Below are 22,760 nucleotides of genomic sequence, written 5' to 3'. Positions count from 1 at the left end.
AGAAAAATCCTGATCTTTAAACACTCTGACAGCAACGTCACATTTCATTGTTAAATTTGTCTAGCGTTCATGTCTGAGGTACCACAGCTATAAGCACACATTGATTAATAGTCTTAATCAATGCGACAGAGAAAGAACTGAGCATCCTCTTTTTTTTTGGCAGCAGCCTCCTCAGTTAACAACAAACGTAATTATTTACTTTGACTGGACTCTTATTGAATGCGGAGGCAAAACTACTTTCTATTTACGTCATCTGTCTGCCGTATTTCTCACATGATCAATAGTTGGAAATCGACCTGAGATGGTTAAAAAAATAGAAGTCCAACCTTTTATCCAACCAGTGGATGCACACTGAGTGCAACAACACTTTTCTGTGTGGTAGTTGGCTCAAAGATGGCTGTTTTCTGAGCCAGTGAGGTGTTTTTAAAAACGTATGTCGAGCTGCATCATTCAGGTTGCAAGACCGCGAGAGAGAGAGCATCACTTTCAGCATGTCTAGCAGAAGTCTCCTGACATGAAGTAGGTTGCTGGATTTCTGGTTTCCACCGATTTTTAAGTACTATTGATGTGTTTGAGTAGGGAACTTTGGAAATAGAAGGCACTGGTGTGGATCCTCATTTTCCTCTGACGTCTGTTGCCCTAAAATGGAAATTTATTTTCCACAGCAGCATCAGAGCTGTTTATTTAGGCAGATCCCTTTAAACAGGGAAGGAGATGTTAAACAGTCAACTTAATACAGTACGGTAAAGTTTTTCTATTGTCTTTCTCAAAGAATTTGAAAACTAACATGCTAGATGCTGACATAAGATGTAGATGGAAAAGTTTAAGAAAATAATGTTTCTCTCTCTTTCTCCGTCTCTTGTTCTCATAAGCTGTGTTTCAATTAACCATGAAATTTTTGTAATTGAAATTACAAAAATAAATTTGCTTAATGGAAACTGCAAATTTGTGGGGTTTTTTTGTTGTTTTTTTTGTTTTGTTTTTTACATCAGCCAAATATATTGCGCACATTCGTAATGCAAACGCAGCAATTAACACACTCACACACACGCAGCGATAATGAGCAACTTTAATGACGTTGCTTAACCTGTCAGCCATTCAGTTTGTGATCAGAAGGTGCTGGTTAAAATTAGACGCTCATTTGTGGAAAGCTTATTGTTTACGGGGTAGAGACTCCATCAGAAAGTCGGTTAATTCTCCTATTTATCCTCAGATTCCTGCAACAGATGGTTTTGCCGACACAAAAGCTCCAGTTCAAATTTCACAGAACACCCTTCATATGAGGCCCCCATCCAACTATGTGTCAGTTTAGTCAGTTTAGTGTCTCCTGAACAAATTCATTTGGAGACTGGCCATCCTGTACTTTCTCACTAATGCCCAGTATTAGATTCAAATGTAAAAAAATAAAAAAAATAAATAAACTGCATATACTAAATCAACATTTTCCCTGCAGGAAGACCATGTCATCTTTTAAAGCCAAAGGCATGCTCCAAAAACACAATAATGAAGTTACTCCCTATAGAACATGAAGGCATTTCAAAATTTTAGTATAAAAGTTAAAACTTAAGACTTGACAGGAAAACATCTTGCTTTTTTTATTTATTTTTTTTACTTTATCTAAATGTTTGTGAAACGTTTTCCAAAATAGTTTGGTGTTCGCTGAAAACACGGACGTCACGGAAAATGGTTTGGAAACAAGTGAATGTTGCATCTGGTAGTAATGGGCTGAGGGAGAAAAGGATGCAAGATACGAACAATAAGCTTAGAAGAAAATCAAGAAGTCAGAGGGATTCTGCAAAACCCTAATATCTTCCTACAAGTTAATGAAAGAAAAAAAAAATCTAAACTCTACAAAATTAGTTTTGTCTTAAGGGAGAGGCGTGTCAGAGCCTGCAGTGAGCACACTTCTTACAGAAGATAAGATAACCCCAAGAGGAAGTCATTTCTAACAGAACTTGTCCGGTCTTGACAACATAATCAGTTTCTGTCACAGATAATGAAGCTTTTCTTCACCTCTTGCATGGAGAGGAAATGTTCTGTCTGATTTATTTTATGTTTTTATTTTATACTAAACACAACTGCATTACTTTTCAAATACTGTTCTTAAAGCATTCTCCATGCCAGATGTCTGAAAGGCTTGTGGAGCCTCACTCCGAGTGATGCTTACCTATTCCTGTTGATCACAATCGTTTTAAATATCAAAGCTATGTTGGTATCTTTTAACCACTTCATCATGGCTTTTGCCTTGTGACATGGCGCTCCACCTCCAGGAGAAGAAGTTCTCTTATGATGCAATGTTTTCTCCACTGCAGCATTTATTTTTCCTCTCGATGGGAGGAGGCCCTGAATTATAAGGATGGAGGATTCATTAGAGAAATGAATCCTCTGTCTGATGTTCTTCTTGGACTGAAGTCGTTTACTTAGTGATTTCTCTAGAGTCACCATTCATCCCAGTTTAACTATTTTCTGGGATTATCATCGAAGATATTTTACAAAGGACATGGCCTCAATATTCTTGTAAATGCGCTAACATCCACCTGCTGCCAGTGTGGAAGAAGCTCTGCAATGGTGGAAACTTGATTCTGTTTCGCATCTCTCAGGATGAGACAATCCTGAAGTTAGGCAGACCTGTTTGGACTTTTTCCTAATCCGTCATTTTAACATGTTCTCCTTTACATGCTACAATTGGTCAGGAGGCTATTATTAACTTTATTTTATCACATATTTTCTACCTTTATATCAGTCCTGTCAGTGTCCAGAAACTCACTCAGGTGTAGCGTTTAACCCCAAGACAGTTTTATTTCAATAAACATGGGAGACAATTAAGAGGAGAAGAAGAAGAAGAAAAATTCTGGTTCTGGTTGTGACAGCAAGACATTTTTTACTCAGCAACTTCAGACATTCACTAAAACTTGAGTTTTCATCTTTGATCTCGCACCCCAGCCTACAGCAGGCTGAACGCATACTGGACGTTTTGACGTGGGATTGGTCATCCATTAAGTTGCTTCAAAAGAACAATGTAAAATCAAGACGTGCAAAATTAACATTCTCCTTGAACATGTGAGGCCATTTTGATGACGGGTGCTCAGAAGAATACAAAGACTTCAGCCCCTCTTTTATAGCAGTCACTCTTTAACAGGGTGAACTGAGCTCATTCTGTCACAGGTTTTTATGTCCTTATGACAAGAGGAAACACTAATATTGATTTGTTGTAAAGTCACATTTTCTAAATAAGTCACAAGAGTTGACATGCATCTGCGTAATAATGTAAATACTTAGTGAACAGAAGCTGAAAACACGTTTATGTCCGTGCCAAAACCTTCGTCTACGACTGTAATAAAAACCAAGAAAGTCGCCTGTGAGTGTTTTCCAGACGCAGCAGCAGTCATCATCTCTCTGACAGGCAGACTGATGAGATGAGGCGCGTGCAGCTCAAAGGATGGGATCTGTTTGGACTTTGTCCCTGTGATGGTTTCAGTAACAGTCGGCCGTCAACCTGCCATTCGCTCCTCTCCGCGCTGGCGCTGAGCCCAGACCACAGATGGCTATCAGTGAGAGAGAGAAGAGGACGCTCACCTTCGGCACATTAGCTGCCATTCGCGGCAGATTACTGTCCAGAGCTCTAATTGATTTAGAAAGCGCTGAGGGCTCAGCTCCCCATGAAGGCTGAGTAATCATAGCAGCCAGCAAAAAAAAAAAAAACCTCTTTAAGATCTTGCTTTTTGGATTCCTTTGATTTTATCCAATATGTTTGACAGGCAAGTTTGTGTTATTGTTTCCTGCCACTAGAGAGGCTGAAATGAACAAAGGTTTGAAAACTACTAAGATTTAATTACAATAAGGAGGGACGTCAAACCCAGAACATGCAGCCTCTGTCGTATCATATTCCTGTCGTGTCTATCAACCGTTTCACACTAAAGCAAGTCATTACAGATGACAGAAAATGGCTAAAATGGAAAAAGCTAAAGTTGCGGTTGCAGTACGCAGCCACATCGCCTCATGCAGGGGAAAGATCAGTGTTATGATTGATGGAGTCCAGGAATAATATGCTTTTAAGGACCAAAGAGCGGGAAAGGTGCTCAGGTTCCACTAAAACGGTCCCAATTAATCGAATGCTGAAGAAAAATGAAAGTTTGTTTCCCTGCAGAAGCTTCAGTTCAGCAGAGATTGTGCCAGAACCGCTGCAGGATTTAGAGCCAAACTGAAGATTCAGTATCAAAAGAAGAACAATCCTTCTTCCTGAAAAGGTGGAGCCTCTAAATTTTTAAATATGGTATCACTCTGATAAAATTAAATTTTTAAAGGTCTTTTTATTGAACAAATACTTACAACACAATATTAATAAACAATTTCCCCCTTCCACTTCCAATTTCTTCCCATAGTATCTTTTTTAAATTTAATCTAATTTTACTTCTTCTTCAAATTAACTTTTTTCCCCCAGATTGGTTTCATCATCATATTTAACTAACTACTTTTTTGGACTACTATTATTTTTCTTGCGTAGTAATTTCTCTAAATTCACCATTCATCCCATTTTCACTATTTTTTGGGATTATTATTAATTGTTCTAAATCTTAATATTAATCCAGTCTACTATTTCTTTCCCGTTTAGGATTTTTATCAGACTCACTACTTCCTTGGATCTCAGCTTGTTTCCCAAGTTGCAACAGGATGAAACGACCAGAACGGTATGAATGAATCTCTCTCTCCGCCCTAATTTCAGTTTAGAACATCAATTATTTCCCCAGCCTCAGCTTTAGGGATAGATAGTTAAATAATTTAATAACAGTTAAGCATTAACCCATATAATAACCTCAAATGATAGTAAATTTCCTACTTTTTAGGGGAGTTACAGACACCAAGGTAAGTGGTTACAATATCTTACCGGCAGTAACGTAATTTAAAAAGTCTTACAGACTGCGGCTGGTCTTGACGACTATCTTGTGCCTGATTTATAGAGTTTATTTTCAACACTGACTGCATTAGAAAACCTAGATGTGCAGGTTTTCTATTGGTGAGGTTAGGTGTTGTTCTGCTCACTTCCTTGTCCTCTGAAGCATCACCAGAGCACGAGCGGATTCATTTCAGATTTGTAACGGTTCTTCAGGCAGCGGGGGAATAACATTTAACCAAAAATAGCTCCTGGAACAAAAAAGTGATAAATACTTTGGATCTCAACTTACTTCTGAGCACAATATGTGTTTTACCCTTTGTGTGAAAGAGGTCATAGCGGTCAGTCACATGAAAATAAATATTCCTGATCTTTCAGTTAGGTAACATTTTCAGCTACAACGTCAGTAAAATGTCTGTGGTTAAAAACGCTTTTCAGCTCAAACATTTTTTACAGATTGAAAGGTTGAATGTTTGGAAAGTGCAAAAAACATTAAGTCCAAATCAGCGTGCGCTGATCCGACCAGATTCAGGCCATAAACACGTTATTACAAGAGAGCGCATGACAAACTTCCAGGTCTGCTGCGTCTCATTCACGAGTTTCCAAACAAAAAAACGTTCAGTGAATGAAAAGCAGACTTTCTTCTCCCTGTTCTGCAGGGAGCAGGCATGAGCGTTTATACCAAAGAGGGAGCACGCTGTTCTGTTTGCATTGCGGCGTCTTTATGTAATCAGTCTCGCCTGACACAAGGTTAGTTTTTCTAAGAAGCTGCATTAATATTTACATAGCAAGTATTTCCCTGCTGAAAACCCTTTTCATGAAATAAATTCTTTTTTTTGCAAAAAACAAAGCTGAAGCTCTACCGTAATAAATGTTGTGTTCAAGGGGTTTTTATATGCATGGGAGTAATGGGTCATGAACCGAGATTTAATTTCCATTATCCGCTCATTATCTTGTCAAGTGACTGTGCAGCTGGAGCACAAACACGAAGCCGGACAGCACATGGGATCGTGATTATAATCATCTTAAAAATAATGAGCTGTGCATTACATCGAGTTACAGATAAAATCTTTGTGTTTGGTGTCCTGGTTTCTGTGTTTGAAGGCAGAACGAACGCTCTCATACGCTGATTTGGCAAAGCTACAGCGTGGCGTGGCGTGTTTTTCACCCCTGTCACGTCTGACAGTAACAACATCCTCTCAGGCTTGTTTGGTTACACGACAGAGCACACTTACAGCACGCCGACCCGACTGGCAGCAGAAACAGCAGCCGGACTGCGGGACACCAGAGAGAGGGAGCATGGGAAACCAGTGGCTCCGTCAGTTTGTGGTTTACATGGATGTAAATAAAAGTCACTTGAGAGGATTGGAAAGAGTGAAGAAGACTGGCTGACAAGGCTAAAATGAACAGGATGACACCGGATTCCTCTTTTTTTTACTAGAGATGTACGTTTTTTTAGACGCTTTTGATCCGCTTGACACCTGTTTTGACTCCCACTTGGCCTCTTTTATTTTTATGATTTCCACATTCACCGCACTCTCACCTTTCATGAGCAGACACAAAAGCTGAACTGAAAATGAAAGAAAAACACAATTAATGTCAAATGAAAAGTTCTGGAAAAGTTTTAAAAAGTCTGATTCCATCAATTGAAGTTAAATACATGAAAATTTATCTTTTAATTAAACACAGAATCTTCAAAAACATGAAGGAAGTTTTGATGTCGGAATATAAATTAATAGACAAAAATGACATGCAGGGCAAAACTGTGTCTGGGCACAAATCGGATTAGATGAAACCAAACCGTGACACTGCCGTCATTGTGGCATCGTCCCTTCCCGGAAAATATTTGAATAATCTTTTCCGCGCTGTGTGGGAATCCTGACTTAGAAAAACAATAAATAACAGAACGTCTTTCTTCTTGAAAGAAAGTTTTGAAAAAAATAGGGATGCCTTAAACATTTGAGATGTTCTCTCTATCCACCTGTAAATTTATGCTAATTTCTAGGCAGATTACAAATTATTTTACAATCTGATATGTCACGTTTCAGCTTTACTTTAAGAAACTAGAGATGCAGCCGACCAGCCATCCCACCCACTTCTAAACAGGGCAGAAGAATGCAACGAGAAACTCTTGAAGACACAAACACTGAGGTCCTTGTCACATGTTCATCAATCACATACGTGCAGCCATACACACCCTGAGGCCTTTCAACACACACACACACGCGCGCGCACGCATGTCTCACACGAGATTTAGAGCTGAGACGCCTCTCACTGCTCCATGAATCGCCCTCAGCAGTCTGCAGTCTGAAACGCCATGAATAGGTCACTAAAATGAAAGAATGACTGATTTTTCTAAAGCAGATATCAATAAATATACTTAATGTGTGGCCATTTTTGAAATGAGACCTTTTATGTCCGGCTGCCGTCTCTTTGACACGCTCTCCACAGAGCTGCAGGAATTTTGTCATGAAATGAAGCTCCATGGATTCTTGATTTTATTTATGCATTCAGAGTAAGCTTTTAAAATGCTTAAATGACTTCTTTTTTTTTTTTTTTTTTATATGCTGAGCACTAAATGCCAACACCACAAGGCAAAAATAGGGCATGGAAACCGGATGTGCATCGAGACATAACCAAAAGAAATAATTAAAAGAAAGTTTCCGCTTACATTTTTCAACAGCACAACTATTCGATATCGGCAAATAAAACTTGATCTTCTAAAAGTGTTACAATATATCTTGTAATGTAATGTTTTATGCACAGCTGTGTGTGGCGTGTAACCCCAAGCTGCAGTCTATCTACGTCCCGACAGATATAAAGTTTACCAAGAAGTCAGATTCTCTTTTATATTTTCTAAAGGGAAGAAAAAAACAAAACCACAGGCAGCCATGACTCACAACGTAGTGGGAGTTTTTTTATCTCATTATTTTCTTACTCTCTGACTTACCGAGCTTTACAGCTGCAAACAGATAATCAAAATACACGCCTTCTTCTCACACCCTGGAATATCTGTTTTATCATATCACTAATTTCTCTGCATTCACAGTGCACAGTTGGTAGAAGAAGTAATAAAAAAGCCAGAATGTTTCTCAACTCCTTGACTGCAGGCTTTAAGCAGGAGCTCTTGATTCAAAGTGGGAACATCAAATAGTGAATTTGTCACCATGTCTTTGTAAAGGTTAATTCAGAAACCACAACAGAGACGTGCTCTCACTCAGGGCTCCAAACGCTAAACGACTTCATTCTGTTCTTGCCACCCTGGTTCTGGACAGCCTGTTCTTGACACATATTATGGGCAGAATATTTTTCTCACTTGATGTCTGATAAATATGAGGAGGGTGTAGTGCAATCGGAGACACTTATGAGAACTTCCTGGGACCTCAGCACATTGGCTCTTGTGAAGAATGAAACGTTGTGGCCAACAAGAACTTTGTTCTTGTTGGCTCAAGTAAAATCTGTAATTTGTCTTCTCTTGAGGAGTGTTGGCCTTAAAGCAACACCGTCTACATGTGGTATTTGTTTTATGTTTCTTCTTAACACCACAATACTCTACAGTCTCTATAAGGGTGGATTATGAGGCTCTGGGAGATTTGTTCATTAAGACAGAAGCAAAAATCTGACTCTTGATCATCTGATCGGACCAATATTTTTTTTTTAAACTGCAGTAAATGAAGCTGGGTATGTTCTCTGTCAGCTACGTTTCCATCTACATATATATTTAAATAAACTCTTAGACTCGTGTTTTAACAGAAATGTTCATGCTTAAGCATTTTTGCATGTTAGGACTTTCATTCTTAAATGTTGTGGAGGTTGAGACGATTGAACAAAGATCCACGACACGCCAACGAAAATGTAGGAAAAAGTAGAGAACTGCACATTGCACGATGTGCACGACTGACACAATAATTCGAAGATTTGAGAAATGCACCACAGCGTATCACCTATACCAAAACGATTTGATATGGTGTGTAATGATAGATGGATGCAGATCTCGACGCGATCATTTACTGAACCGTTCTGCACCATGAGAGACTCCAACTGTGGCATCCGCTGGGCTCAGGTGATGTTTTCATTGCCGTGTGCAGAGGCAAAGAGACGGACGGCGGCAGCTGTGGCAACCAAGCTGCACATTCCCACAATGCCTCAGGGGGAAAAAAGGTGATCTTGTCACAGTCATGTGTCAGACACTTTCCCTAACAACAATCATAGATCCTCTTGGGATCCGGAGCCAAATGCCGGGAGCATCCACCCGGCGTGCCTTTATGAAAACTAAAAAAAAAAACGGTTAACGACTCCTCAGAATGTGGGAACGATAGTGGAGACTAGGAATGTAAATAGAGAGGAGAGGAGAGGATCAGAGGAGCAGACCACACAACAGAGAGGAGGAGGAGGAGGAGGGAGTCACACTGCTCTCCAGTTTCTCCTGATGATGTGATGGTGCATGTGTTTTCAGCAGACCACCTGTTGTAAAGGTCATCGCTCGGTTCCCAGAGCTCCGTCCTCAAAAGTATCTCTGCTGACTCACAGGCCGCACAAAGAAGGCTCCAGATGAGACTCACTCCTGGCAACAGCATTGTCAATACAGGAGGTTTAAATTGAAGTAGTAAATATAAACCCTGTTCCACCTGCTCCTATCAGCTGCCACTAAATAAAGCGTTAAAGACCCCGGCTTCACAGCGTTTCCTGACAATCCTGAGGTCTGACAATCCAAGTTTGTCTCATTTTTTATGCCTCCTTGAGGAAACATATTTGAAAGTCATGCAAAGAAAGAAAGCATCTTTTTCACTTTTTCGTACTCCAAACGAGATATGTGATACAAAACATCATCTATGAAATACCACTGAGTCTTTAACTGAAGGGTTCAACAAGAGCAAATTAAAGAATACACAAAGAATTAGGATCACTTAATTTCCATTGCCAGTAAACAGGTTCACAGATTAGTGAAACTACAATGTAAAAACATTAAATATTATCAAGTATTTTTGGTCCAGTTTCCATGGCAAATGTCTTATTGCACTTGAAATAAGACAAAATTAACTTACAAGTAACATTCCTCAGTACTGCTGAAAAAGTACTGATTCTGTTGGCAGATTATTTCCCTTGTGACACGGGGAAAGGTTTTTGCTGTAAGTGAAATAATCTGCCAGTAGAACAAGTACTTTTTCATCAATTTTAAGAAATTATGTGCTTAAAACAAGCTCTACTGGTAAGTTAGTTTAAGCCTTATTTCAAGTGTAATAAAATATTTCAACTAGAAACTAGACCAGAATTACAAAAATGGAAAATAGAAATGAAAAATAGATCAAATTAAAAGAAAGACCTTTGCAAACAGGAATTTTACCCTCAAATTGTTACAATATTGAATGAAATACACATGCATTTAATGGAAAAGGCCTCATCTTACGATCATATCAAAGAATATTTCAACTCATCAAATGTAGCTTTTAAAACTAGATCTGCTAAATATAAATGTAAAAGTGTCAGAAGGCCTACGCAGCATTAGAAGACCTTGTTGTTGCTATATTATTATTATTGAAGGCTGATGTGATCACGATACCGACATTTTCCTAACCCTGATCTTTCTCCTTTATCGTCTCAGTGTCCCGACCGGTCTACGTGTGCGCCGTAGTTACTTTTCAGCAACATATAGGAGCTTGTTTTAAGTGGATAATTTTTTTTTAAATTGATGACAATCTAAGTCTCTATAATTTATAATATGGGTAAGGAGAATCCTTACAGCTGATCAAATGATTTCACACTTTTGGGTGTGAAATCAGGAAGCCTCAGTTGTAGCGGCTTTCTGACGGTCCTTTGTGATTGGATCAGTACATGTTGTTCCGCATCAGGAACGATAACATCTGCTACTTTCTATGTGCTTTTTAACAAGATAATTGTAGCTATCAGATGTCTCCCGTCTGTTTCATCAAATATTGTGGAAAGTTAGCACACACGACTGAAGATCCCGACACACTCAGCTGCCAAAAGTGGCACGGCTTTCTGCGCTCTGAGCCTAATTCCTCCTTGATAAGACGGCCTTTGGTCTCCTGTCAGCAGTTCATGCAGTCCAGAGGAAGTTCATTCTGTTCTCTGCTCTTTGATAGTCAATCTACAGCTCCACTTGGTGCCCCTTACTCAGAGTTTCCACTGTCAGATATTTTGATACACTCTCCTCCACATTTACACAGAGATTATGGGATGCGGTCTTATTCCCATGTATTACTCTACGGCTCCCATAATGTTAAAAAAATATGGGGAATTACATTCCGCCTCACAAACCTACACCTACTTCCCTTTCTGTGTGTGTGTGTGTCGGAGTGGATCTCAGTGGGCCATTTCCTCATGCCTGCTCCCATGATGGTACAAACTCCCCCTCCATCCTCTTTCCCACGTTCCAGTCCAGCAAACGGTCTCCATGTCAGCCACTCTGTGAGCAGGCAGCAATAAAATAACACACGCTGTATGGGAAAGGCCGGCAGGGACAATATTTTTCTGCTTCTGAGATTGTGACGATACAGAAATTCAGGCGGGGAGCGAGAGGAGTCTCATGACATGGCTTCTAAACTATGAGATGTGCGCCGCTTGCTGCTGGCATATTAGGGCTAAAGATAGATTACACACAAGCGCAGACGCGAGCAGCCACACACCGAGAGCTCTCTGGCCGTTCACGCGCAGGATGAGGTCCTCGGCAGAAGCTCTTTGCCTTTTTTGGTAGAAGGTGCAACAATGACTCACAACTGTTTTTTCCTCGTTTATAATAAGTAATTGTTCTGCTGCCTTTCGTTCCTCTCTCTGCAGGTGTTTATGAACTTATCTAAGTGGCAGACCAAACCAAGACTATCATCATTGTGAGCAGTAATGGTGCAAGTTGCACATGTCATCTACATTGTTAAGTTTCCAGCTGGTATGTGTGACAAGAGAATAAACAAAAAGCATGAGTTCATTTCCACCCATCATCCATCTGCGCGATTATTTATCCACTGTGTTCTGAGGCTGCAGAATTACTGACAACCTTCAATCTAAGCTACAGAAAGCTAAATATTAGACGCAGCATTCGGCAAACGTTGCTTAAATTTAGTAAAGAAAAACAATAGTAGAAAGATTTATGTCGTAAAACAAGAAATACAAACATACAGATCTGGAAAAAATGAAGAGACCACTGCACTGAATCCCACATCATGATTGCTCCACCAAGTAATGATTTCTGAACTCCTGAGTTAAAACATTAGTTTGTTTCTAAATTAATATGAACTTGTTTTCTTTGCATTGTCTGAGGTCTGAAAGCACTGCATCTTTTTTGTTATTTTGACCATTTATCATTTTCCGCAGATAAATACTAATTTTCTTTTGTTTTAGTATGTAGTCAGTAGTTCATAGAATAAAAGAATAATGTTCATTTTACTCATTTACCTATAAAGAGTAAAATGAGAGCAGTGATAATTTTGCAGAGGTTTTTTCCATACAACATGGACACACTTACATTGAGTTTTTAATGTCATTTTGTTCCCAGAAGACACACACCGTCTGTAAAATCTGTCCTGTTTGATCCTTACCCAAAAGAAGCCAATTAGAAAATCTTGTAAATCCCACCTCTTTCCACTCAGTGAACGCACCATGCCAACAACTGCCAGGTCAAGCTGACAGCGTCAAATCCAGAGACTAGTAATGAGGAAAGAGTTTCAGATTGAGATGGGTGTATAAAGTGAAGACACAGGAAACACAAAAACTGGGAGAAACTCATTATGTAGGATGTGGAAGATCAAGAGAGTGCTGGACTATTTGTAGATAATATGAAGGCTAGACAGAGTACAACAATCACCTTTTTAGTTTGTTGTTTGTTCTGAACTTTGTTCAGGAACATTTTGTTTTAGAGAGTCTACCTTATCTAAAATATTCACATGGTGATGATTGTTTTTATAAAGCTGGCAGTGCTAACTGCTAATACTGATAGAACATTTAAAATGCCAACCCAAACATTTACTCTAATCAACTTATTAAAAACAAGACCGCTGAGTGAGTAATTTTGACAGCACTGGTACATAACTTATCCGTTTTTGTTGCCTCAAAGTTGGCCTGAGGAGTCAGTGACTGGCTCAAAACTGAATCTTCAGCAGCCTCCATTAGAGTGAGAGGAACGTTTTGTCCATCACAGCATTGCTTTGAAGAGAGGCATGAATTATTAACAGTGTTTTGACCTGACTGGAGAAGAGTCGGGGATCCAGATGGGTTCCTAGTCCTGACTTTTGCAGCTTCGAAATGAGAGTGAGGATCAGACGTTTGCTGTCTTTGGTATTTCTTTGTGTTGTGATGAGACAATAGAAAACTCACAGAAATGTACAAAACTTAAATACTTATTTAATGCTGTGAAACGGTGTTTACCCACTTACAAATTTCTTCTATTTTTGCCACACTTACTTTGATCATCATAAAGACTGATAACCTAGGTAAACATATAAGGCAGTTTTCATACTAGAATTGATCAATTTCATTTATCCTACCTGGATAAATGATCCAATATACAGTCATATTTATTAATGAAAAGTTAATTTATTTCAGTATCTCAATTTACCAAATCAAACACATTATATCGACAGATTACACAGAGACTGATCCTTTGAAATCTCTATTTTTACTAACTGTGATAATTTTCTGCTAACAACTATTGAAAACACAAAATTTTAAATTAGAAAATTACATCAGAACTGCAGTACTACAAAAATGTGGACTTAATAAAGTGTTTAATACCTACTACTTTTAATCTGACAAAAGAGCCTCACAGGAAGCATCATTTATTTTATTCCATGACCATCACTGCCGAATCAAGAAATTGTTGAAACACAACTTATCAGAGGAAGTGGGCTAAAAGATCCCAAAAGGCACCAGATTATGCCCAGATCTAAAATGATTCAAAGAGAGTTGAGAAGCCCACTGACATATATGTCTGAGAAGCACTGAACCAAAGTGAGAGCCTTAATTAAAGTGGAAGAAAACACAGAACAGTGGTAAGACAAATTACTCCAAAAGTGCAAAACTATAGCTGACCATTTCTGCTGCTTAAGAAATGCACAATAAGTTAATTGATGGAAGCACAAAGTAGAGAAAGAGCTTGTTGCCTTACGTTTGTCAGCAAAGAAAAATGGACCAAAATGACTCGTATCCAGTTTTTACAAATGTTGATGTGGGACGAACAGGTTTGGGGAGCAATTAGTTTTTCCCTTTATCAAATAAAATCATCAGTGTTGTTTATAATAGCTCATCTTATCAGATATTAATATTTGTTTGATCATCTGAAACTGCAGATAACGTCTCACAGTATTCTGTTATACCTGCAAAGAGATTTTACTAAACCTAATTTAGTAAATCACATCACGCAAACATTGGCAGCAGCTTCTGTGTTCAGGAACTCAGTTCTGATACTGATCAGCCCATGAATTGTCTGCTCAACACAGTTTCCTTATCACTCGAGCAGCTAAAAGCGCCACTGCTTTTCATTTAGACATTAATGAAATACAACTTGAAGGAAATGGGGCTGCACATTCTCAGTCAATTAGATGACAACCGATAAGCAATCTTCAAATGAGCTGATCACAATCAAAACACTGTTGGAGCATGCAAATTCAGAGTTAAGTGGCTTGATGCTCTCTAAGATAAGCATCATACCAACATTTTGTTTCAGATTAATACACATGCTTGATATGCATGCATCCTTCATTTTTATGTCCATGTTTTGTAAACATGACTGGTGGGTTTACCTACATGTGATATTCATGCTAGACTTTTTTCTTGTGATTTACGTGCTGCAACGTTGTTGGTGAAAAAATGTGTTTTAGTCTTTCAGCAGATAGAAAGAAGACAGCAGAAGACTCATCTTTCTGCCGGGTCCGATAACGTTTACATAAAGCTGCGCACTCTTAGCATCCGCTCCGAGGCGCCTCGGTTAATAAAACACCCAGAGACAGCAATGATACGCACACCTTTTGATAAAACTAACCCAGAGACTTTCAGACTCATATCTAAGTAACAGCAGCCCACCCAGACTGATCTTCCTGCATCACCTCCTCTCCTCTCAAACCCTCTTATTTGCTCCCTTCATGCTGAGATTATTAATGACTCAACATCCCAGCAGCTGTAATTATTAGCCATAACTACCCTGGTAAACAAGCAAACCACTGATGTCTGATCTCGATCACGTTAAAGAAGGACCAGCTGAAAGCGGAGATGCCCTTCAACCCAGCTAGGAGGGGGATTTTACACAATGGCAACACTTCAAACAGCAACTGAGAGAGTCTGTGAGATGCTGACCCCAAAAGGAGGAGAAGCACATGAATTAACAGAAAGATCAGGAACTTTCCCAGCAGCCGGAGATGGAGGACAAATTACTGCCTTAAATGTGGATTCACAGTCTTAGAGATCATTACAAAACACTGGAAGAGTAGTCCTCTCTGCCTTTCAATCAGACTCTACTTGGGTTTTAATGTAGATTGAAAGCAGATAAACTGTTCCAGTAAACAGATCTGGTACTTCAGCATTGCAGGATCACTCCAAAATAAACTCAGCTTCAGAAGGCCAACCATCGAGAAGCAGCTTTGTTTTCAAAAACTCTGCTTTTATTAACAAACTGTTGCAATATAAAGTTTTTTAAAAAATGCAGGCGTTTCACGTTTTACACATGCTAATATTTTTTATGTTAAACTGTTAAACGTTTTAACAAACAAAAATGATGAAAATTACCAAAATATTTCCTCAGTTTCAGCCGAGATGCTTCTGATCAAACTACTTTGACCTGGTTGTCCAAACAAACATGGACACAAGAATTCGGCCATTTTGGGTTTGTGAGCATGAACAGGTTTAAGGTTTTACAACAGCATCTCACTCTGATTTAAATTCAGACTTTGACAAGAAAACTCATTTCTGGACTTGCTGGTGTCCAAAAGCGAGGAACTGATTGTCTCCTCAGTCTACAGATTATTTCTTCAAAAGTTTTCCTATATTTTCCCCAAGCAGGTAGTCATGAAGGACTTTGAAGCTGTAAGTCTTAATAGGGAAGCGGATATTTAAGGAATGAAGCAGAGAGCAATAAAAAAAAAAAAAGCCACCATATAAAGCAACAGCAATACTGAAAACTGTTACAGCAACAAAATTGTTGGATTCAAAAGTCCTGGGGTTGGGTTAGGAATAGATTATTTTATATTCTTACAAATTAAGATAAGAGTTTAGTTTTGCAATGACACCGAAGTTAATAAATCCTCACACGCACACATTTTCAACACACACATGTTCGATATATCACGCATCTCATATCCTGTCTGACAGTTTAAACAGGGTTGATTTCAACATTCTTGTACAACCCTTCCGACGCCCCGGCTGTTAATTATCACTTACAGCCACATTGCCCCATAAAGCCATCATTCTGACATTGGAGTCGCTGTGACTGACGAGGAGGAGCAGATGGCTCGTCTGAAAGCCATTAAGCCACCTTTGACCCAAAGTGGAGAAAAGCCTTCTGGAGCCTTTCCAAAGCAAAACGAGAAAAAAATGACTGGTACATACTTGTCTTGTATTTACATACACACGGGCAATCATGAAACCCAGTAAAGAAGTGTACTCTTGGTCTCTGTACCTCAACATCTGTGAGAACCGATGAGATGATGTGCACTTAATTTGACGAGGAGACAAATGAGGGTGTGTAAGTCAAGGCGGTGGATGAGGATGAGCTCTCCCACAAAACCCAACTCAAGAGTGAGTCAAAAAGTCCCAAACTGTTGATGTTTCTACATCTTTCTGTGGTTTGTGAAGATGCTTTCTTTCCCTAAGCTAACATAGGCGCTCCACTGATGGTTAATAGATATCCAGCAATCACCACGCTTCCTCCTTTTTCCTGGAAAAGGTTGATCAGAAGCTAGAAAGAGCAACAGAGGTGATGATGGGAATTAGTGAACGTTCTTCACGGTGGATGTTGGTATTCCAGGAAAAAGACCCAGAATGAATTATTTCAAATAAAAAAAAGACGGTTGAAGGAAGCACAGAAATAAAACGTAATTTAAAAGTGACATGTTCATAGTTTATATGCTGTGGATGTAGGAGAAAGCAAGGCGTTCAGCAGGTAACAGGAAGGCTAAATAAAATACAGCAAAGGCAGCCGTTTGGAAATGTTATAAAATGTCAGAGTTAAGGTAAGGATCTATGTTATTTAGAGCATACACATTGGGATTGTAGTTGTGGAGATGTTACTTAGTAAAATCTTCTTATGTTTTGTATTGTATAAAACCTTAATTAAAGTTTTGCATATGAAATGTAACGTCGATGGACTGACATTAAGAATTAGCTTGTGTTGTTGTTCAGCATCTATCAGCCACTCAAATTTTTACCAAATTTGGCCACAAAACTCTGATAGGAGCATTTTTAATTTATACTAAATATTTATGTTATGAGCTGTTTCGCTTTGGCACGTTCATGAACTCAACAAATGGTTTTAAACTCCAACCCATGCAGAACATTTAAAGAAGTAGCGTTATGTCCCACTTCAATTCAATTCAGATTTATTTGTATCCCAAATGGGCAATTGGTTTTGCAGCAAGAATAAAAAAAAAAGACAACGTGCCAATAAAAAGACAAGGGTTACAAAATAAAAAAATAAAAAACAACACACTTTGCAACCTTTATGTTTTTGCTTGATCAAACTGAGTCAAAATAAGTTGTAGTGGTTAAAATAAGAAATTATTTCTCCAATCTTTGCTTCAAAGTTGGCGACCTGATCCTCCTTTCCACCTCTTACATAATCGCAGTGACTTTACTGACCTCTTCAGCTGTTGATTTATCATTTATTTCGGGGATCATCCAACAGATTACGGCTACTTTGGTTTGTTTTTGCAGCTGTGAACCAAGATGCTTTGAAGATGCTCACAAGACTCTGTGAGCAAGCAATCCCACAGGGGACAATTACATTCATTACACTAGCCTCGCTGCTCGCTGCACCCAGCAGACTGTTATCATCATGAACAATTAGCGAAACAAAGTGACAGGGAACATGACACAAATCACAGCTTCATCAAACCAGCAGTTCCTGCAGTAGGAATGCATTATAAATGAGCGACATAACCAGGCCCGTGATCATCTCTGATTTCCAGCGAGACTGTTTCAGAGTGTAGAAAATACTTTCAGAGAAAGGAAACCTGAACATGGCAGCTGTAACCCAGTCTTTCATCCTGTGGTCCCCGCTTTCCTCCCATGCTGCAAAAAAGGTTTATAGTCAAATAATAAATTTAATTTTTAAAGAAATGATGTTGCAGGTTACACATGGAGGCTTGGATCATATCCATATTCCCTAATATTTTCAATATGAACTTTTTTTTTCTTCTTGAATAGTATCCTCAGTGATGTTCACGTGTAAAAGCTTTCGGAAACTTTGTGGTTTCTAATTACTTTGAAAATGTTAGAAAAAAGTGATATCTAAGATCAGTTTTCACATGCTTTGTGGTTGTAACATTGACACCACATTAACAGAGAAGGTTTCTGTCACATTTTCTACATTGGGAAAGTTTTGTCCAAAACGTTGTCCAGTAAAACATGTTTAAGTACTGTAATATAAAAAATGTCATTTTCAACCTTATTTCATCTTCACTTAAGTTTGGATTAATAATATTATGCATACGAATGGGGTTTTTTATATTGTGTTGTTACTGATAAAGAAAACCTAGAAGTTTCTGTTAGAGTCTGCAACTATGAGTGACTGATAAAAAAGCTTCTCCTCCGTTGAAAAAATAATAATTTGGCTGCTTGGAAACATTTGTTATTGCAAAACGTTATAGCTTGGAAACAAAGCACCACCACAGTGCTTTTTTAAAATTAAAGATGATAAAGTAAAAAACATATATGTGAAGCAGGTAATTCAAGGCTATTTTCTAAAGCAGATTGTGGTGCCGCGGCCTAAGTTTTCAATTTTTCAACAGCTAGACAGCAAGACAACGACGCTCCAATGACCAAACTTATTTCTTTTTACTTGTTTATTGAAGAGTGGCCACTGCCTTCACTTTGGCCATCGTAAAATGTAACATACAAGGCTTAGTATTAGCAAAGGAGCATCGCAAATTAGCCATTCTAACTGCGAGCTAAAATGAAAAAAAAAATTAACCAACATTTTCATAAATGACTTAAACGTACAAATTATTCACACCACCGTTACACAAAACAAAGAGACAGTTATTATTTTCCCCATTAACCAATACTTACGAACAAATCTTGTCTGAAACACGGTAATAATTAGCTTAATTTCATGAACTCTTCGGCGTTACGTTCCGCCATCTTGGATCTCGATTTTCTTTTTTTTTTAGAGTCACCTAACAACGTAACAAAATATCCACCAGGGGGAGCTCTAGTGCGGTTTACAAAGCTTAATTTACAAAAGGCAGCACACAGATTGATACCAAATTTCAATGTGGGCTGAAAGATTTAGCACAAAAATCACTTGAAAACTACTACAAATACAAATATTGTTTGAAATCTTCATGGTAACTATGTCATTTTTTAAACAAAAGGTTGTCAAGCAAGAGACTCTCATTTCCTTAGCATTCTTCATCGCCTATCATAAAATGATACTTCAAAGTTCTCATCTAGAGGGACATTTTTCTTTCAAACACAGACAAAAATATCAGTTTAAAACTAAATTACAGAGTATACCAGTGAAGGCCTCTAATTCAGATTATAAAAGTAAAAGCAAATAGGGGACTAATTAGGACATTGTGGGGTTCAGTGTTTTGTCAGCTGGTTTAAACCTTCAGGTTATGATTGAAAGATTGTTCTTCCCATTACAACACTGCCATTCCTTCACTGTCACAATCCTTTGTACTATGTATATACAGTCACAGTCACCGTGAATATTTGGAATAATTACTGTATGTCTGGATGATTTCCTTTCACAAATGACTGCACATTTGATTGTGTTTGTGTTGGCCAAAATTGCATAGTTTCCTTCTTAAAGGCACAATTTTCCAAATTACCGACTAGCTGGTCCAGTGAAACACCAAATTATGTGAGATTCGCCTCCACATTCTTGTTGCAGAACACCCTGTCAGTGTCGTTCTGTACCTAAACACAAAACCGACATAATGGAAACTGTCAATAAGTCAAAATTATATTGAAGTCACGTAGAACCTGAATGAAATCCAGATGGTTCTTACTCAGATTTTGAATGGAACCAAAAGACAAAAAAAGTATGGAGGACTAAAACAGACATAATAAGAAATAAAAGAATAAATATATAAATGAAAGAATAAATATATATTTCGATAAGAATTAAAAGCATAAAATATATTTAGTTTTTCCTTTTCCTTACACATGAGTTTCCGTCAAGAAAAATAGATATTTTGCTTTGTCTTTTTTTGCTTGTCCCTTTTCTGCTCGCTGTATTTCTGCTTGCTGTTCGGTTTACTGTTTTTCTGCTGTATCGTTATGTTAATGAGGAGAGCTCCCTTCTATGTCCTTTATTGGCCAATAGAGCTTTGGAACCAACGTCATATCACTGCGTCAGACATTGTGGGGCGTTTAGGTGCAGTTGCTTGGTGCCATCTTTCCAGGCCACAGACCAAAAAAACAAACTGTATCCCGGTGGTTTTGTTGTGTTGCCGACTGCAGTGAATTTAGTTTCGAGTTGGATATTGGATTTTCCAATATCCGCCAAGCAAGCGGCATTTAGCTCAAGGTTGATCCGATTTCTGAACGCTAATTTCGACCAGCCGTTCTCCAACCCCTTCCTCAAGCGCTCGGAGGTTCACTTCACTGTAGTCGGTAACACAACAAAACCACCGGGATAAAGTTTGTTTTGGTCTGTGGCCTGCAAAGATGGCACCGAGCGACTGCACCTAAACGCCCCACAACGTCTGACGTAGTGACGTTGGTTCCAAAGCTCTATTGGCCAATAGAGGACATAGAAGGCAGCTCTCCTCATTAACATAACGATGCATCAGAAAAACAGCAAACGGAACAACAGCGAGCAGAAAATGGAGAAGCAAAAAAAAAGGCAAAGCAAAATATCTATTTTTCTTGACGGAAACTCATGTGTAAGGAAAAGGAAAAACTAAAGATATATTTATGCTTTTATTTCTTATGAAAATGTATATTTATGCTTTTAATTCTTATCAAAATATATATTTATTCTTTTATTTATATATTTATTCTTTTATTTTTTATTATGTCAGATATATATTATTTTATTTATATGTGTCGGATATATATTTATTCTTTTATTTATATATTTGTTCTTTTATTTCTTATTATGTCTGTTTTGGTCCTCCATAACAGAGAAATGTTTACTTTGAAAGACAAACTGAAGACGGGGTCATCAATAATCACAATGAGCAACAACAAAGAATCTGCTCAAATTCAGCCACCGTGGGACAACAAATGGCAACATGTAGCTAACTAGTGGCAGAGCGAGGCGGACATATGTTCTCTTTGTGTGTTTTGTTTGTGTTTGAGCGTGGGGAGGGGAAGCAGCAGGTGTGCCCAGCTGTGTGTCTGAAGAGAGGACGTCAACAGCTCTGGGAGTCAGAGGAAAGTTTTTGGCTCCTCGGATTCTCTGCTAGCAAAGGTGAGCTAAAACCTGATCCATAAAAATGGATTTGGCAAATAAACCCTCTGAAATGAAACGTCTCGTTGCAATCGAGGCCGTTTGTTTCTTGGACGTCACTAGCATCGGAATGAAAGACTTTACAGAAGCTGAAAAAAAACTGAAGAAATGAGTGACAAAGAGATGCTTATTAATAAAATGTAATTAGATTCTATTTGTTATTGTCCTTCCAGAAAAACTCACAGTCAGGACCTTTTGGATCCAAATATAAAAAGCAGAGCTGCAGCCTCAGGCACCTGTCTACCCATGTCCAATGTGTTTGTTTGATTTTTGTTATTTTGACAGGCTGTACTAAAATGTGAAATTCCCCTCTAGGGATTAATAAACTATTTCTCCAGAGGCGAATATTACTCCACTTAAACCCTTTTGAGATTTGTTCATTTCATTTAATTCATTCGTTCAGTTTTATGTGACGGCTAAACTAAATTATATGCATATATATATATATAAAATTCTGTCTGCACGGCACATGCAGCCTTCAAACTGTAAAATGTGATAAGAGGAGAGGAGTGTTACGTTCCAACTTTCCTCCAAACCATTAACCTTTGTAAATTATACAATTATCATTATGAAAAACTAAAACGTGACGAGGACTCGACTTAATCCCTGGTTCCCTGCCAGTTTTAAAAGACAAGGCTGCAGTTAACCCTCTGATAAGGGAGAGGGAACTAAACTGAAACTTTACTTCCTGTTTCCTTCCTTTTATAATTTTTTACTGTAAACACGAGTTAAGCCATTCACTGCTGCAACAAAAGCTGTTGATGTGAGGATGTGTCTGCAGGCTGATTCTTTTACTGGAGCAACAATGTACAAACAATCATCGGCTGCTACTTAGCACGCGCGCACAAAATGGCCTCTGCGACAGCAACGCAAAACCCTGAGAGCTTTCTCAAGCGGCAACAAGCCCTCTCGATCCCCTGCACTGGTGTATTGACCCAGGTAATGGAGATAATGGATGTTATTCGCATCGAGAGAAAGATCAAAAAGGGAAAGGAAACGCTTTGTTTCAACAATTCCTGGTCCCAAGTGCACAGCCATTATTCTGGTTTAGCAGGGAAGTGATGCGCTGCATCCAAACACCAGCTGCACAGATATCACTTAAAAACAAACCATTTGTGAATCTCTGTCTGTCTCTGCCTGGCGTTGGGGGGGAACACTGCAGAATTAAGACCATGATCTCACTGTAACGCTTTGGAGCCAACATTTGATGCAAACTTAGCCGAGGAGCAACAGCTGAGCCCACAT

At 38.6% G+C, this 22,760-nt stretch overlaps 1 protein-coding gene across 3 annotated transcripts in view; it reads right to left on the bottom strand.

Moving 5' to 3' along the window:
• The window catches only part of mcamb (melanoma cell adhesion molecule b), a 39,878-nt gene that overhangs the window by 12,541 nt on the left and 4,577 nt on the right, over positions 1–22,760 (bottom strand). The gene's annotated exons all lie outside the window — the stretch shown is intronic.

The sequence above is a fragment of the Poecilia mexicana genome, unplaced genomic scaffold (genome assembly GCF_051168715.1).
Source record: "Poecilia mexicana isolate PSO_F unplaced genomic scaffold, ASM5116871v1 scaffold_13, whole genome shotgun sequence".
NCBI classification, from domain to species: domain Eukaryota; kingdom Metazoa; phylum Chordata; class Actinopteri; order Cyprinodontiformes; family Poeciliidae; genus Poecilia; species Poecilia mexicana.
This window is presented reverse-complemented; position numbering and strand designations above follow the sequence as displayed.